The sequence below is a fragment of the Dysidea avara genome, chromosome 9, assembly GCF_963678975.1.
Source record: "Dysidea avara chromosome 9, odDysAvar1.4, whole genome shotgun sequence".
NCBI lineage: Eukaryota > Metazoa > Porifera > Demospongiae > Dictyoceratida > Dysideidae > Dysidea > Dysidea avara.
The window spans coordinates 13,995,811-14,003,074 of record NC_089280.1 but is presented as its reverse complement, the minus strand read 5'-3'; the positions used below and the strand labels follow the sequence as shown (position 1 = coordinate 14,003,074).

General features: G+C 35.3%; 1 protein-coding gene across 1 annotated transcript in view; it reads left to right on the top strand.

The window, feature by feature from the left end:
- LOC136267276 (origin recognition complex subunit 5-like) overlaps positions 1-7,264 on the top strand; it is a 102,249-nt gene that overhangs the window by 49,710 nt on the left and 45,275 nt on the right. The window lies entirely within an intron of this gene.

Here is a 7,264-nt window from a genome sequence, read left to right as displayed (position 1 = left end):
TGGTTACTATTACATTAACTGTCAGCCGGGAGCTTTAAAAAAATCAATCGTTGTTTTCTTGAAATACAGCAATTATTGAAATATCAAAATAGTCAATTCTTTACAGATTTACTGCTACACAATCTCCTAGTAGCCACCCTCAGTATTATCATGTAGTAGTAGCATATGATACTTTTAGTAGCTATGGTGATTAACAGTATCATACAGTACAGTAGTACTGTATATTTGGGATCACGAAGGTTTAAGCTTTTCTGACCAAATGTGTTCTTCGTTTGTAATGCTGTGAAACGGGGTGAACATAGCTTAAAGTGAAGTCTTATGAGTTAGTAACTGATAACTGGGGCACGTTCAGATGAAAACATTAACTCTGGTGCTCTAATTTCTTTTGATGCAGGTTCACCAGTCATAATAATGTTGTAAATAGAGGGAAAATTAGGGATTTTAAGCTCATAGAAAAAAATGGGAGGTCGCCTACGTACATGCAGATATGCTAGTGGACATTTACCTATGGCTGAATTAGGGATTAGTTAGTGGACATTTAATCCCTAATTCAGTCATGGGTAAATGTCCACTAGCATATCTGCAGGTGTAGGCAACCTCCCTTGTTTCCCTACTTTTTTTCTATGATCCTTAATCAAGCTTAAAATTCCTATTTTTTCCTCATACACACTTATACTTGTATGTATATGACAATGTCAATACATACACTATAGTGGAAGGTGTGATGTACCAATTAGATAATGATTGCATACAATGATAATATGAAATTATCATTGACAGTGACCTAGTTCCTTTGACTGGGAAGATTGTCGTAAGAGAAATGATAGGCTAGTACATAAGAATATTAATATGTTTTGGTTTACTAAAATAAACCTACTCAGCTATAGCATATTGGTACACACTACATAATGTATATTGACACTTAATAGAATCTATATCTCACAAATCTTTCCGTTCCAAAAAATAAATGCTAATTATAAGAAGCAAGCACTACATTATCCATGATTTGTGTTGGTAACAAGTATACACTATTTGCTATATGTTTAGTTGTCCTGTTATGTGTATCCTGTGAATTTGTTATGGGCTTACAAACCAATTTCCTCTGTAAATTGTGATCCCTGTTATCATTTTTCTATACCATTGGGGGGAGTAAATTAAAGTTATCAATGGTCATCATGTGTTATGTAACAATCTGTAACCCTACTGCTGACCGCCTTATTCAAGTCCAAATAGTGTTCATAGCATTTAAATAAAAGAATAACTCTGCACTTAGTAACTATCGGATGTGGAATCATTTGATGTATTATGTGTACATAACTTTGTTCAGAAGGTCCATTACAATTGTAACACAATATGTAAAATTTATAAACCGAGTGATTTTGTATGCATACAGGTCAGTGGCTAAAAGAACTATTTTTTACAACTAGCCCGAACCTGAGATGGGAGGCGTAGTGCATATAAACACAATTTCCTTTTGTGTTTGAATCACACACATTATTTTGTATTGTGTTTGTGTACTATAGGCTTGAGCCCACTGAATATGCCGCCCAAAATACTTTAGGAATTTTCTCTCTTTAGGTGTCCCCATTATGCTTGCATTATGCAACATAACTGTGGCAAGATTCAATATGGAAGCAATTTGAGATAGCTGACTGAGATCTGGAACTAGGAAATAACAAACAAACTTGCATTACAGTAACATGCAAGCCAACTCTTTAGATCAATCATTAAGGTAATTATTTTATATCAATAATGGACTGTGAAAATGACCATGACTATCAGTTGCGACCACAGATGGAAAATTTTGAAAATGGATGTCTCAAGATTGGATCTTGAGGTACTTTTGGTCAAATCCCTGCATTAGACTACAGCACATATATGTAATTTTTGACTTTATTCTTTTCTGTGGTGCAGCTTGCTATTTTTAGTCTGACTTGTACAACTAGCCAAATCACTATTTTCAACTAGCCAAAAGCCATTCACAACTAGCTTTTTGGCCACAACTAGCCTCTTTTTTTAGCCCCTGATACAGGTTCATTGTAATGACTTTTCTTACTGTTGATTTTACTGTGATTAATTTTCATGCTGGATGGCCTTTTCAGCAGTAGAGATGCACTGCCAATGTTTAACTGTACTGAGTGTAATAATGTACTAACATTGTACAAGTATCATAATGGTGGAACAGAACACTTGAAAACAAGGACACCTACATAATCTGGACATTTGGTAACAGTTCCAAAATAAAATGACCTGGAAAATCAGGACATCTTCACAATCAGGACACTTAGTCAAGGTGTCCTCAACACACAAGTTTTGCTGTGTTTAGTGTATTAGTGTTTTTCATTGTGCTTGTGGTTTGCTTTAGACCTGAATATCTGGTTGTAATTTGCAGACTGTTTATCAGTGAATAAAATGATCAAGATTACTGTGGAAGTTTAGAGAGAACAAATACATCAAGAAACAAGTGGGTATATGAGGAAATGTGACATTGATACTTCTACAAACATGCTTTATTCCAGCTTAATCAGCTTGTTCAGTTTCTATAATCAGCCCCAAGAGTACACAAGGATTTCCTGTTGCAATGAAGAAGATAGTTATTCCGTCAGAAGGTTTATAATGATGTGGCAAAAAAAAACTCTTACATAGTCAACTTTAAAGAATCTGCATAACAGCTCTATCACCTCTCTTCAAGAAGTTACATCTGGCATTCCATAAGAAGGCTTGTGTATGTTTAGGTGGAGACAATAGAAACATGTGCTCACACGTATAAGAAAAATAATCATGCAGAAACACCATCCTACCCCACAGATGCCATAGAGTTAGTTCCACTTCATGCACTACACAAAATATATGGAATTGCAATTGGTACGTATTTACAGTGGAACCTCAGTTATCCGAACCCTTTGGGACCAGGGGTGGTCCATAAGTCTGAAAAGTCTATATCTCTGAAACTGTGTATAAATAACCTTAAAATAATAGCATAAAGAAATTTTTGAGAATATCAGTATTTTCAACTACCCTAATAGAACAGTCAGAGCAGTCATTTCCTAGCTCAATTAACCGAGAATCCAGATAAGTGGGGTCCGGATAACTGAGATTCCACTGTATTTTTCAATGCAGTTAGTCCATTAATACAACAGGGTAGTGTGGAACAGCAATGCAGCTGTGTGTGGTGTGTATGTGTGTGTGTGTGTGTGTGTGTGTGTGTGTGTGTGTGTGTGTGTGTGTGTGTGTGTGTGTGTGTGTGTGTGTGTGTGTGTGTGTGTGTGTGTGTGTGTGTGAGAGAGAGAGAGAGAGAGAGAGAGTGTTATTTGATGCTAAGGAGGTTTAATGTCTCATTTTTTGTGACTTATGTACTTTGTATAGGCGTTGATAAAACCTAGACATTTTACATAGTGACCTATTTTCTTTAGACATCATACAATAGTGAAACCTGCAACTACCTATCACCAGCTGTCTCTATTCCATAGAAATTTGAATAGAGTTGTGCATGATGATGGTTCTTTTGAAAGCCATCTGCAGTAATATAGTCTGGTACATAGCTCGGTCCATTGGTGTAAATATGTTTATGATATTTAGAGTCCCATACATGTTGATAGAATGTGACAAACATAATTCTCCGTCACTACACATTAATTTGATTATGTATACCCATAAAATTTTTAGTTTAACTTGTTTCTTTTTAAGTATAGCACTATGAGGATATAGTGTTTACTCAGTGGATGTAAGAAACACTTTGAACATGTGTTTGTAAAAATAAGAGAGTATTCAAATGTCAGAAGTTGATGTAATTCATTCATTCCCTAGTGTAGAAACAAAACAGATGTTGCTGAAGATATGTGTATAGATGTACTGTGTAAAATAAAAATATGGTATGTATCAAATTTCTTGAAAGTATTGTAGAACTACAGATGTAACACACGTCCATTAACTACCCATGACTTCTCACCTTACAGCTTATGATGTACACATGATATACTGACTTGATTAGTAAAATAAAATGCAGGAGACTATCACCTGATATTGGTAAGTATATATTATCATCTGTAAATGCTTGTGTGCATGTGTGTGTGTGTGTGTGTGTGTGTGTGTTTGTGTGTGTGTGTGTGTGTGTGTGTTGTTTCCTTTTGCCACTCATATTGCTTCAGTTTACTAATTGGCCTAGTGTCAACTGGTGAAGCAGCCCACCCAGCTGTAACACATCAATGGGTACCTGGTGTTAATTGGGAAAGCAAAACTCCTGTCTCTCTTGGTGATGCAGCATGACCTGGACAGTCCTACTGTGCATTAGTGTTGTGTTTTTTGTATTATGTATACATTTATTGGTGTCTCATGGCAATTAAATCAATAATCATCATCATAATGTTATAATCCCAAGGAAGATTTGCCTGTACTACTTGAGTGTCTGAGTAGCACACATGCATCCCAGTACTGCAGGTTCACTGGGCAGCAATAACTTGTGTTTTGTACGCCTTGCTTTGCTTTGACGTGTGTGCGTGTGTGCGTGCATGCATGTGTGCATGCCCAGCATATTTATATATGTAATATTTATTACATGCATTAGTACAATGAAGGTTGAAATTAACACATCTTTTTGGATAATAATGACGTCACAATGATAATGCAAGCGAGTAATGTCCAGTATATGCCCAAATGACTGTACAGTATCTGTAGCTAACAAACCTGGCTATACTGTTAAAGCCATTTTAGTTGTTTCACAGATCTAACCAACCACCTTTTTTGTAGAATGAAAATTCAAGTTAAAATATTGCTATAAGCTGTGATTAGTTTCTTTTATTTATTTAAATGCTGACCTACCAACTCTATACTCAGTCTTTAGAATTTTGCATATGAAATGATCATTCAAGTAGGAGTTCATATAATATTATGAACTCTTCACGAAACCAGACTTTCATTTGCTTGATCGAGCAAAAAATCAAGATATCAAGACAAACTTGTGTATCGGTATGCTGAGTATCAATATGTATGCACATCACTAGTACAGGCCACTTCAATTTGGCTAGGCATATCATCATGGTATCAAGTTAGAGGATACATATTCTACTTTCCTTTCAGCAGTAACAAATGTTCCCAGTTTCATGCTCAATTAGTGAACATAATAATTATCTCATCTTGAACAGTAATTCTTCCTAAATCACTTAGTTACAGCTGAGTGTTTGACTTTAATTGGCAATATAACATGTCTATACGGAAACGACGTATATTATCACTATGGTACATTATAAACAAACACTCCTATTACATGTTAACATGCTTGTACATATCAAGATCATAAGTACGTAGACCACATCCAATCAGGTTAGGTACCTTCCTTGATTGCTCTGCTTATCAAATAATGTTGTTAACGTCATATCCAGTAAACTATTAAGTTTGAGTCATCACATTCAGTAGTATCTGGTGCTATAATAGCTGTTACCTAATTAGTAAATACTGTAATTATCACTGTAAGTTATGTATAAATATGTGTTAATTAAAGTAGTAACGCTACACTGGAATGATTACATTTATAATATGTAACGACACTGTCCATCGGTATAGTAAGAGTCTACTTAATGGTGTACTGACTGAGTGGTTTAGAGGCTTATACAGCTTGATTCAGAGTGCCTTGTATAAAGTGTGCTGGGAAATTCAGCCATGAAAGTGATAAATACTCTTGTAATTTATATCTTTCTTGGTGGTATATGTCCCACCAGCCTCTGCCTTTGTGTGTGTGCATACACACTGGCATAGTGGTGCTGACCTAGTATTAAATATGAGAAATCACATGCATTTAACAAGAATGAAATAGATCTTATACAAAGCTACGTATGTATTTAACAATCTGTATCAGTTGGTTTGTATCATATTACCTAGAGATTAATGGATCTGAACTAAAATCATCCTAGTGACATGTGTTATGAGCCACGTAAATATTATTTGGAAGGTTGTGAATTGAGAATTCAAGCTCTTCCTTGTAATACAGTAATCTTCCTGTTGTGTTATGTTGTAATGTGTTAGGCACAGTCTACAAGCTATGGTGAATGTGAAATGATCTTGAACTATTTACACTTGAGTTAATGTTGAAGCGAACAATTATTCGGATATTTGACTATTCGGTTGGCATATAACATTAACGATCCATTAACATGCTATTCAATTATTCTTTAGCACTGTAGTAAGCTGTGATCAGATGAATAAAGCAAACCTAGATTGCGAACAAAGCGGCATATTCATACTGAAAAATTTTATTTTAGAAGAGATAGAAATAGCTCACAAGCCTTACCTTACTACCCAACAAAGTTTATATCAGTATTTATTCATGCTTAAAGAATTATCAAATGATCAGTTGTTTTCTTCACAACTACAGTGCATATATTCAAATAGTAAAAGTTGCTATTCGTTTCAGCACAAACTTTAGTAATTTTTTTTGAATACTGTAGAATGAAGGCAATGTTAAAGTGTAATCAGTAAATTGTGTTTGCATATTGATGAAACTGAAACTTTAAATGCTACACTAAGACTGACAATTTATACACCACTTCATTCCTCTGTAATTTGTTGCTGGTCGGGCATTTATTGTAACAATTGTAACTACTGATTCGGTACATGATGAAACTGTTTGAAAGAATTTATCATGAATCATATTACATGTACTTCAACAATATTTTAAGGCATCCCTCCAGCTGTTACAGTAGGTGTCTGTTGGTTGGTCATCTGATTCAGTATTTTAGGAATTTTATGAGAGTGACCCATACAAACATGAATCCATGCAATGTGTGTGTGAACAGTCTAGTGGAGTACATTACAGTACATAATTGTCAAGCCATCATCTACCAATTATCAGGTTAGTTTTATGTGGCTAGTATTCCTGTCACCATCTCTACATAACAAGTCAGTATATTGGAAGGTGCTATTTAGCTGGTGCTCTATATGGTAGCTATACACTCCTGGCCAGTCGTATCATCTACTAGTGTAGATACTAGTGTGTGCATAATTGTAGCTAACGTCATTACATCAACCACCATCATCATCATCACCCATACTGTACGCTCAATGTTTATTTGTACGGATGTGATGGTTCATACACTATATACATGTATATATATACATCTTCCCTGTTTGCTTACATGACTGTGACAATCACACAACTCCAGAATTTGTGGAAGAGCAACAAACTACTTGCTACATCACAGACAGCACACTTGCACAGACACACAGACATACAGTAGACACAGACGTGTGTGCACACATGCACACAAACACA